The sequence below is a fragment of the Macrobrachium nipponense genome, chromosome 27, assembly GCF_015104395.2.
Source record: "Macrobrachium nipponense isolate FS-2020 chromosome 27, ASM1510439v2, whole genome shotgun sequence".
Lineage (NCBI taxonomy): Eukaryota > Metazoa > Arthropoda > Malacostraca > Decapoda > Palaemonidae > Macrobrachium > Macrobrachium nipponense.
Window position 1 is genome coordinate 73,027,767 of NC_087216.1, and position 12,450 is coordinate 73,040,216.

Consider the following 12,450-nt stretch of genomic DNA (forward strand, 5'->3'; position numbering starts at 1 on the left):
CATCTCTTGGCTCTTGGGTGTTTTATATCCCCTCCTTCCATTATTCCCAGGTACTTGTATCCTGTCCATCATGTGTTTGATGTCATCTGGTATCTTTATCCCTTCAGTTCTCGTTACTTTGCCTTTTTGTATGTTGACTAAGGCGCATTTTTCTATTCCAAATTCCATCCTGATGTCCCCAGATACAATCCTTACAGTCTGGATTAGGGTATCTATTTCCTTGATGCTCTTACCATACAGCTTGATGTCGTCCATGAACATCAGATGGTTGATTCTGTTGCTCTTTTCTTGAGTTGGTACCCGGCATCCATCTTTCTGTAGTACTTTTGTCATGGGAATCATGGCTACTACGAAGAGTAGTGGGGACAGTGAGTCGCCCTGGAAGATCCCTCTCCTGATATTAACCTCTGCTAGTTCTTATTCCAGAGCTTGTAAGTATTGTATTCCAGTTGCGCATTGTATTTTTGAGGAAGCTGATGGTGTTTTTCTCTGCCCCATATATTTTCAGGCATTCTATTAGCCATGTGTGTGGTATCATGTCGAAGGCTTTCTTATAGTCTATCCATGCCATGCTTAGGTTGGTTTTCCTTCTCCTACTGTTCTTCATTACCATTTTGTCTATCAGGAGCTGGTCTTTTTGTGCCTCTACACTTCTTCTGCAGCTTTCTGTTGGTGGGGGATGGTGTTTGTCTCCTCTAGGTAATTATTATAGCCTTTCACTTATGATACCTGTTAGTAACACATTATTGGTAGCAGGTGATAGGCCTGTAGTTACTGGCTATATTTCCCTTACTCTTGTCTTTTTGTACTAAGGATGTTCATATTATTATTATTATTATTATTATTATTATTATTATTATTATTATTATTATTATTATTATTATTATTATTATTATTGAGAGATATTGCTGCATCAGCTGCATTTAACTTTGTAATAGTTTTCTCTATTTTTCGAATAATTGGTTTTATTCGAAAAATAGAGAAAACTATTTACTTGTTTTGAAAGAGGGTCTCCTTCCAATATTATTATTATTAGCTTTCAGAAAATGAACCCTATTCATACGGAACAAGCCCACCAAAGGGGCCATTGACTAGAAATTCAAGCTTCCGAAGAATATTATTATTATATTATTATTATTATTATTATTATTATTATTATTATTATTATTATTATTATTATTATTATTATAATTCTTATTATTATTATTATTAATTCAGATGAACCCTATTCATACGGAATAAGTCCACCAAAGGGGCCACTGACTTGAAATTCAAGCTTCCAAGGAATAATATTGTTATTAAAATAATTTTAAATTTAAGTTTTAACACTTATAGAAGGTTTCATTTTATTCTCGATACACAATACTGGAAACGTTTATTTTTTATTTATTTATTTTTTTCAATATCTGCGCCTACATCTTCCTATATCTCCTTTGTGATCTAGGCAGATATGAATGCGTTCTTCGGCGCAGTCGAGTTTTCCGTGCAGCCCCTACAGTCGTACGTATAATAACCAAGGCCACCGAAATAGATCTATCTTTCGGTGGTCTCTGTATAATGCTAAATACGAGCCGCGGTCCATGAAACGTTAACCCCGACCAGGTGGGTGCCCTGTCCTATGTTTTCGGTGCATAATTATAAAAGTAAGGAAACGCTGTAATGCGCTTTGTAGTAGTGTAGTATTAAAGCTTCTTTTACATGAATCAACGGTTCCATATAGTGTAAATATTCATGGTATGCGCATAACTCAAGCCTCTAAGTAACTAAAAGGCAATGAAATTGAAAACCATTCAACCATTTTACGCCAAATCTAAAAAAGTAAAACTCTAAAAAAAACTAGAAACTAAAAAACTAGATAATTGATTTTTAAACTGGATTAATTAATTGATGGCTCCATCGTGTGGTATCACTCATGAGTCGTTAAAATGTAAAAAAAATAATTAATTAATTAATCAATTAATGAAAAAATTGAACTTTTTTCACTGAATGAATGGTTCCATCTAGTGTATTTACTAATGGTGTGCGCATAACTCCAGCCCTTCAGTATCATACAAACCTTGAAAACTAATTAAACATTTTCCACTGAATAAGCCCTTGAAAAATCTATAATTTTTTTTTAATTTATAAAAAATGAATTTCAAAATTTTTGAAAATGTTCCACTGACTGAATAGGTCCAAATAGTGGTATGCGCACAACTTCAGCCCTTCAATATCATACAAACATTAAAAACTAATGATCCATTTTACACCAAATATGTCCTTGAGAAATCTAAAAAATATGATAAAAAGTAAATTTCAAAATTTTGAAAATGTTCCAATGAATGAATGGTTCCATATAGTGCATTTCATCATGGTATGCGCATAGTCTCTCAGTACCGTACAAATCCTTGAAAACCATTCAACCATTTCACACCAAAATAAAATAAAATCTTTAAAAAAAATCCAAGAAAAAAGAATGATAAAATACAAAATATCAACTTTTGTCAAACTTCTCCATCCATCACTTATTATCAGACCGAGGCCATGAAGTTCGCGACACCAACTTCCATACAGTGACCGATGGCAACTGAGGGGATTGTGAGGTCGGTGCGACGCCAGAGAGATATATACCTCACCCGACCGATCAATCATTACCTTCAAGGTGAAGGTCGGAATGATTTTTCGTTGACTCGAATGATAAAGAATAGTTATGAGTAGGTTTGTGTATACATACTTCTTACATACACACAGATACGTACTCTCTCTCTCTCTCTCTCACACACACACACACACACACACACACACACATATATATATATATATATATATATATATATATATATATATATATATATATATATATATATATATATGTGGCAGGTAAAAATGTTCTGTTACAACAGAATTCCTCATCTAAGAAGGAGCCTACCTGAAGAGGGAGACAGCAGTCTCTGAAATATAGTATTTTGGTGTTTTTATGGGATCCTTTTGTTAAATATATATATATATATATATATATATATATATATATATATATATATATTTTTTACATTAAAGGAACTCATTCAAACTGGATGGTATCTAGTGGAGTCATTTTGTTAAAAAAAATTAAAAAAAAAGTTTTACAAGATTTGAGGACCGTTTGTCCTTGAAATCTTGTAACTGTTTGAAAAATAAAAAGACTCCGATAGATACCATCCAGTCTGAACTGAGGTCGTTTTAGTAATATATATATATATAACCCTCGATTGCTATGCTCATTGTTTGCTATGAAGTTCTCGCAGTTTGTTGTTACAACCCCATCGTCGGTTATAATCAGAATTATCTCTCTCCGGTCGGCATACCTGCATGGGCTGTTTAGTTCATCTCACCTATACTCTGGAAGGGTTCAGGGGGGGCTAGGGAGAGGGGGGGCGAGATGAGGGGGACTGGTGGATAGTGGATGGATGGGTGGATGGGGAGGATGTGGGCCGGCGGGTGGGTAGGTGGGTAGGTAGTGGTTTTTAGAGGTGTGGGATTTTGGGGGTGGGGAGGATTGCCTGGCGCTTGGCACCCGAACCATCTCAGACTTATCCAACAGTTTTAGAGCAAGGCCGCTCTAAAAACATATAACGTCTCTTTACGTAGGCTACCTATTTCGACGGTTTCGTCATCGTAAGCGTGAGGGCAGGAGACTTCTCCCTTCTCTTCTCTTCGCTATGCCAGGGATCGAGAAACGGCAGGAAATGTGGGCATTTTGCATATTTCTCGATTCTGGGCATCGGCAGGGCCTTCCCAGCATGAAAAACAGATTCGTGAAGCTTTGAGTTTCCCCTCTTTCAAAGGGCGATGGGAGTTCACAGGATGACCCAGGATGACCCAGTATATGTAGGGGTTCTTGAAAGCTTACTAAGGGCAATGGCAGGAAATCTGGGTATTTGAACATTACTCGATCCTGGGCATCAGTAGGACTTCCCAGAACAAAAGTCTATATTTGAAGATGAATATAACTATTTTCTCTCCTTACTAAGGGCACAGGAATTCACAGGATGACCCAGTATGACCCAGTATTTAATAAGGGCACTAGCAGGAAACCTGGGTATTTGAGCATTACTTGATTCTGGGCATGAGTAGGACTTCTCAGAATAAAATAGATTTTTGAAGATGAATATCACCTTTTCCCTTCTTACTAAGGGCACAGGAATTCACAGGATGACCCAGTATGACCCAGGATTTGTGGATCTTGAAACTTGCAAAGGTCACTGGCGGGATATCTGAGTACTTGCATATTTCTGCATTCTGGGATCTATGACTTCCCAGAAAAAAACAGATGGGTGAGAGATGACTGCTGCTCCTCCTCTTACGAAGAACTTTGGAAATTCGCAGGATGACCCAGTATGGCCCAGTATTTGTGGGTCTCGAATCAAGAGCCTGTGTTTTAGATTTAATGAATCCTATACACAAACCAGTTTCCTGATCTTCTACGAATTTCACAAAGAGCGGAAGTGGACTGTAATAAAGAAGACGAAGAAGAAGAAGAAGAAGAAGAAGAACAGTAAAAATAAAGAGAAAGTGAAAAAAGATTGAAGGTTCCGATAAACGAAGAATACCATATTTTTTCTTTTTTTTTTGGACATTACAAGGCGAACGATTATATACCAAGACAACTTTACTTCTCTATAATAGGCATTAAAACCGACGTCAGTGATAATAATAATAATAATAATAATAATAATAATAATAATAATAATAATAATAATAATAATAATAATAATAAAATGAATCAGAATCAAGAAGAAATTATCACCCATTGGTGTCGCAGTTCTATGGGACACAAAATAGCTGAGAGAGAGAAAGGGGAAAAAATGGATAAGTATCAAGACCTGAAAATAGAAATAAGAGGGATTATGGGATATGCCAGCGGAAATTGTACCCATAATCATAGGAGCACTAGGAGGCACGATCCCGAGATCCCTGGAAAAGGGACATGGAAAAAACTAGATGCCGAAGTAGTTCCAGGAATCACGCAGAAGAGCGTGCTCCTGGAAACGGCGCACATAGTGAGAAAAGTGATGGACTCCTCAAGATCCCTGGAAAGGAACCTAGAAAAACTAGATGCCGAAGTAGTTCCAGAACTCACCCAGAAGAGCGTGCTCCTGGAAACGGCGCACATAGTGAGAAAAGTGATGGACTCTTAAGGAGGCAGGATGCAACCCGGAACCCCACACTATAAATACCACCCAGTCGAATTGAAGGACTGTGATAGACTAAAAAAAGATAATAATAATAATAATAATAATAATAATAATAATAATAATAATAATAATAATGATATGCATGTTTCATTTGAATGTGTGTAATGGAAATAAACACAAAAGGTAAAAATAAAAACTTTGTGACATTTAAGCTATATGAGTCATTATTATTGTTATTGTTATTATTATTATTATATTATTAATACGGTTTTGTTTATTACTGGTATTATTATGTCCATTTCTTCTTCTTTTTCTTCTACTGGTTCTTCTTATTATTATCATTGTTATTAATCTTTTGTTTATTATTATATTATTTTTTTTTTCATTAACATAATTATTATTATTATTATTATTATTATTATTATTATTATTATTATTATTATTATTATTATTATTATTGCTCTTTTGCTTATTATTATATTATTATTTTTAATATTATTATAATTATTATAATTATGATTATTACCATTATTATTATTATTATTATTATTATTATTATTATTATTATTATTATCATTACTCTTTTGTTTTTCATTATTAATATTATTCATATTATTATTGCCATCGACACCCCTTCCCAAAAAGAAAAAAAAAAAACTTCTCGTGTACTGGCGTCGCAGGTACAATGGTCACCGATTTAGCGAGATTTTAGAGAAACGCCCCACTAAAATAACACGATCGAAGAAATCCGTATAAAATGAGGAAAATGGAATTCGTAATTATGAAAGAAAACAGAATAATATATATATATATATATATATATATATATATATATATATAGTTGTATATATATATGTATATTTTTTAGTATGTATATATATGTATATATGTGATATATATAAATAGATGTAATATACATATATATATATATATATATATATATTTATATATATAATATATATATATATATATATATATATATATATATATATATATATATATATATATATATAGAAATATGATGTATATATATATATGATATGTATCATATATCTATATATGTATATATATATATATATATATATATATATATATATATATATATATATATATATATATATATATATATATATATATATATATATATATATATATATTTTAGTATATATATATATATATATACGTATATACTATATGTGTGTGCATGTACTTATATATCACCAAACGTAAAATAGAAACAAATACAAGAAATACGAAGAGAGAGAGAGAGAGAGAGAGAGAGAGAGAGAGAGAGAGAGGTAATATAGTAATTATTACTCACGTGACGACCGAAGAAGGAACGGGAACAGCAACAGAAGAACAGCATCCACAGCAGAACAGCAGCAGCAGCGCTCAGTAGTCCGGACGAATAATAATCCGATGCCGCCCCCTACAGCCTCCGTCTTGTGCGGGAAGATGTCGTCCATTATTTTACACTACCACACGTTTCATTCTCCTACTTCTTCTGCCTCCGCCTATTTCTCCTCCTCCTCCTCCTCCTCCCATTTCTCCTCCTACTTTTTCCACCTTTTCCATAACAGCAAATTTAAGCTTTTATATTTTTCTTTTTATTTTCCTTTACTTTATCTTTTAACTTTCTCTCTCTCTCTCTCTCTGTTTTCCCCACTTTCTCTACGTACTGCACTTTCCACTATTTCTCTCTCCTCTCTCTCTCTATCTCTCTCTCTCTCTCTCTCTCCGTCTCACACGCTACCCAGAGAGCCACTGAGGGTATAGCAGTCTGGGTATAACTCGCAACTGGCACTGATGCAGATGCCCCGAGGGCTCGCTAGAGAGAGAGAGTGAGAGAGAGAGAGAGAGAGAGAAAGAGAGAGAGGGAGAGAGACGGTGCCACACCTACAGAAATAGCCCCCTGCTGCCTCCCCCTCCTCCTCCTCCTCTCCCTCCTCCTCCTCCTTATTTCTCCCACTACTCACACCCCCAACCCCCGCCCCCCATACCTAACCATTCTCATTGTCTTCTTCTTCTTCTTCTTCTTCTTCTTCTTCTTCTTATTATTATTATTATTATTATTATTATTATTATTATTATTATTATTATTATCTTTTTATTTATTCTGATTTCCTCTCTTATTATTATTATTATTATTATTATTATTATTATTATTATTATTGTTAGTATTATCATCGTTTCCCTTCTTCTAGTTCCCTTTCTTCCTTCTTCTCTTCTTCTTCTTCTTTCTTCTTCTTCTTCTTTCTTCTTCTTCTTCCTCTTCTTCTACCTTACTATTATATTATTATTATTTTATTATTATTATTATTAATTATTATTATTATTATTATTGTCGTTGTTCCCTTCTTCTAGTTCCCTCTTTCTTTCTTTTGTTTCTTCTTCGTTCTTCTTCTTCTTCCTTTCCTCCTCCTTATTATTATTATTATTATTATTATTATTATTTTATTATTATTATTATTATTATTATTATTACCGTTTTCGTTCTCCTTGTTTCCTTTCTTCTTCTTCTTGTTTTTATCTTCTTCCTTATTCTAGTTCCCTTTCATTTCCTCTTCTTCTTCTTCTTCTTCAAGTTCCGTTTCAATTTCTTGTTATTTTCCTCCTCCTCCTCCTACCCATCCTTTCCCTTTTTTTTGTTCTTGTTCTTTTAGTTCCCTCCCATCCACTCCTTATTCATCTTCCTCCTCCTCCTCCTCCTCCTCCCCCCTTCCCCCTACTTACCATTATCTCTACCTTCCTACCCACATTCTCATTTTCCTCGTCTTCTGTCTTCTATATCTTTACTCTCTACATTCCTTCTTAGCTCTTTCGTTCCTGACCTATTCTTCATCTTCTCCCTTTTCCCCACTTTTATCTTCTGCATATTCTTATTCCTTCCGTTCTTTCTTGGTTTTTCTTAACATTCCTTCTTATTCTCCATTTATATATATTGGTCTTTCCCTTTCTTTGTTTTTCTGAATATTCCTTCTAATTTTCCATTTATTCATATTGGTCATTCACTTTCTTGGTTTTCTTAACATTCTTTCTTATTCTCCGTTTATTCATATTGGTCTTTCACTTTCTTGGTTTTTCTGAATATTCCTTTTTATTCTCTCTTTATTCATAATGGTAATACATATTGATTTCCATATTTTGCACTTATATTAATGTATTTGTAAACTATAAATTATCATTATGTTTGAACATAATTATAAATGTATCATAATATGTATTTCTTTTAAAATAAAAAGTGACTTCATATTAATAATCATTATGTATTCATATCTTCACATTTTGATTTTTGAGTTTTGACTTTACAAATAAAATTAATTTTTTTAAACTTTTGTTTGAAATGTGAAATTTATATTAACTCAAATCTCTTGCAAATGCATCCAATGACAATAAAAATCAATTCACCATCTTTTTGAGTTTAAGAAATATTTTGCGCATTAAAGAAAAGGAATATATATTATATATATATATATATATATATATATATATATATATATATATATATATATATATATATATATATATAATGCTAGTAAGATTTGTAGGTGAACACGTGTTTATATATATATATATATATATATATATATATATATATATATATAATATATATATATTAATATGTATGTGTATGTGTATGTATGTATGTATGTATGTATGAATGTATGTTTGTGTGTGTGTGTATATTTATAAATACGTATACTTCTCACCTTCCGTTTCATTCCATTTCACAACTAGTTTTACGTGAATTATTATTATTATTATTATTATTATTATTATTATTATTATTATTATTATTATTATTATTATTATCCTTCACGTCTATTCCATTCTGTTCCTTTTAATTTAAAAAAAATGTATTTTTATCTGGCTTTGTGAATTTCTAAGTTTATTTTTTTTCTTACTTTTGAGAGGAGATTTTACATGCTTGCCATATATAAATCCTAACTTTATCTGTTGTCTATTTCTAGTTTGCTTACTTTATTAACTTGCCTACATTCTTATTTATTTATTTATTTATTCCTTTATTTATTTATTTGTGTTAATTCAACCGTTTTTCTAATATCTGATCTCATCTTCTTCTTCTTCATCAATCTAATAATAATAATAATAATAATAATAATAATAATAATAATAATAATAATAATAATAATATGAAATATATTATGGTATAGGCCTAGCCACAGGATATTAGACAACGTCACTGGACGAGGTTAGGGATTAAATATACTCTCTTTCTAAACACATCTATAATAGATCTGTTTAGAAAGAGATTGAACTAGTATGATACGAGATTGAAAAAGATATGATGTCTACTCATGCTGGTTACCGTACCAAGAACAGCTCATAGAAAACGAAACCTCTCGCTGCAGAGAAGATGGATTTATTTTGGGGGTAACTCAAGAGGAACCAAGTCATTGGACTTTGCCTCAAAAGATTGTCAATTTGATGTGCTATTCTTCGTGTTTCTTAGAATTCTGTGACCGTCTAAGTTTGCTTTTATGTATGAGAGTTAAGAGACTGCAGTTTTCTGTTAAATTTCCGGGTTCCATCTTTGAAATTACGGAGAAAATTCCAGGTTTAAATGTGAAATAATCAGAAAAAAAAACGAAAGACGCAAGTTCAATCAAAGCTCAGGTAAGCAGATGGTGAATATCATTCCCCAACAACCCCTTTCCAGAATTGTCTGCCTCAAAAGGTGCATTCCAAATAATATGCAACAAAATACTATAGTAGATTCACATCAATCGTGCATCTGATATCTAAGCCAGTCCCTTACGACGCTCCTGATTGGCTGTTGATAAGCCAATCACAGGGCTGGAAGCTCTCCTCAGTCTCTCTTGAGAGAGAGTTCACATAGGCAGGACGTATGTCCCACCTCTCCTGGCCTTGACATCAGATGTACGGTTGATTTGAATCTACTATAACAAAGATACGCAAGCTAGCAGAGAAAAAGCCCAGCGTTTTGTGTGGTCCCAGAGCCAGTTTGAGCCCGCTAATTTGTGGTCATAATCCCTCCACAAACCCCAAAAAATGTGAAATTCCCCCCCTTGGATGGATAGCTGAGAGCCATTGAATCTATACAGAATGACCTCCTCCAATGTGCCCCCACTTTCAGAGGATCAACGATGAGTCGATGACACACATTCCCGTCCCAGCAGGAGGAACGAGGCAGAGAGATCAAAGGATTCCAGGAACCGGAAGGAAGGGGATCCCGGGAGCTTAAAAGTACTCATGAATCGGGAATCAGGAATGGGGCCTCGTCGAGATTGGCAGGATCGTGGGACGATCTCTCATCCTTCGAGTTTTACGGAAAGGGGTCAACACATTAAAAAAATAAATAAATAAAAATAAAAAAGTGAAGTATAGGATGACTTAGAGAGCTTCTTCCATTTTGTTATTATCATCATTAATTGCAAATTTCAGGGAATAAGTGGGTTTTACCATTCGAGTTTTACGAAAAGGGGTCAGCACATTTAATAAAAAATTAGAAAATAATGAAACATGGGATGATTTAGAGAGCTACTTCCGTTTTGTGATTATCATCATTATTTGCCATTTCCCGGCGATAAGTTGGCTTTACCACACGAGAAAAGAGGCCAGAAGAAGAATTGCTAAATGGAGATGAATAGCAAATGAAAGTAGAGAGACAAAAACTAAAACATACATATAAATAAAAAAAATAATTCAAAGAGATCTACTACAGCTAAGGTGAGAAAAATTAATAAAAAGAAAACTATATTTAATCCCTGTCGACAAGCCTTAGACGCCTGGGGTTAAACGGCAGTGGGTGTCAACGAGACCCGAGAGGGAATCTGAGTGAAAATGAACATAGATACACAAATGGTGGCTAAAAGCTTCTCTTCAAAGGACGATTGCTCTGTTTAGACATAAAAGTTGCCGAACGGGAAATCATACATAACAGAAATAATAGGAGCAATTAACTTATCAAAGCCGACCAGATCAAAACACGTTCAGCAGACATGTGCTTGCACACAGGGAGACAGCGACAAACACACACACACACACACACACACACACACACACCCAATGCAAAAACATTAAAACTCTTTATGTCGAAGGCGTAATGGTTTAATCAATACGAGTGGCAAACTATATTGGCCTGCAGTAAATTAGATGACACCCCGTCGGCAACATTGTATTTACACAGAGAGACACATGACTTTTGAGCAGATCAACTATATATATATATATATATATATATTATATATATATATATATATATGTATATAAGTATATATATATATATGATGATGATATTCGACATTTCACAACATAGCTTGAAACTGAGAGATAAATATTGCAGTGTTTACATACTTGTTGAAGATAAGATTTTGGCTCTCTCTCTCTCTCTCTCTCTCTCTCTCTCTCTCTCTCTCTTCTCTCTGCAACTTTGCAACAAGCTTTATCAGAAAAGACTAATGAGGTACTCTTAAAGTTTTCGTGAAACATATACACATATGTATATATTTTTTTTTTTTTTTATTTTGTAAAAAAATATATATATATATATATATATATATATAATATATATATATATATATATATATATGTGTGTGTGTGTGTGTGTGTGTGTGTGTGTGTACGTATCTAGAATCCATTTCTAGTAATAACCTAAATAAAATCCAAGTCTCTCTCTCTCTCTCTCTCTCTCGAACACCTCCTACGCATTGGATTAACTGACTTCGCGGGGCGTAATGTATCTGAGTTTACCTAAAAACCGAGAGAGAGAGAGAGAGAGAGAGAGAGAGAGAGAGAGAGAGAGAGAGAGATTGAAATTTTCCAGTTCTCTCTCGATACCGGCGCATGCGCAGAAGGACCGCGAAGCCTGATGGTCGTTAGTAACTTGGACACACTAAGTCTGACCGCAGTTAGCGGCTGATACTTGACGGGACGACACTGTCCTCGTCTTGAGTGCTCGTCGAATTGGTTTAACGAGTCGATTTTGAGTCTGATAACTGTGACAGATAGTGGATAGCGAATCGGAGATTGTCGTAAGACGTGTCTGTTGAAAGACATTCAGTCGTGGAATATGGTCGCTGAAGATCTCTAACGGAACTGGAAAAGGTCTGTTTACATTCGCCGAGCCGTCAGCGACCAGTCTGTGGTGTTTTGCATTAAGCGACGACCATTAGCTGCAAACGACTTTTCATGATTGTGACGTACGAATATACTGAGTTTTTCCTGGTGTCTCCAACCAACTCATCCAGACACCGAACTGACAATAATTGTAAGTGGTTACCCGTCCATTCGCTGACCAAACCCGCCGTTTCTT

The 12,450-nt window shown here is 34.0% G+C and overlaps 2 protein-coding genes across 3 annotated transcripts in view; one reads left to right on the plus strand and one right to left on the minus strand.

Moving 5' to 3' along the window:
- LOC135201089 (TWiK family of potassium channels protein 18-like) overlaps positions 1-6,942 on the minus strand; it is a 61,006-nt gene extending 54,064 nt beyond the window's left edge. For both annotated transcript variants that reach the window (XR_010311449.1, XM_064229978.1), the window contains exon 1: positions 6,475-6,942. The gene's annotated coding sequence lies outside the window, so the exon portion shown is untranslated. The remainder of the gene's footprint in view (positions 1-6,474) is intronic.
- A 5,119-nt stretch (positions 6,943-12,061) lies between these two features.
- The window catches only part of LOC135201090 (probable G-protein coupled receptor B0563.6), a 31,906-nt gene continuing 31,517 nt past the window's right edge, over positions 12,062-12,450 (plus strand). The window contains exon 1 of the mRNA XM_064229979.1: positions 12,062-12,405. The gene's annotated coding sequence lies outside the window, so the exon portion shown is untranslated. The remainder of the gene's footprint in view (positions 12,406-12,450) is intronic.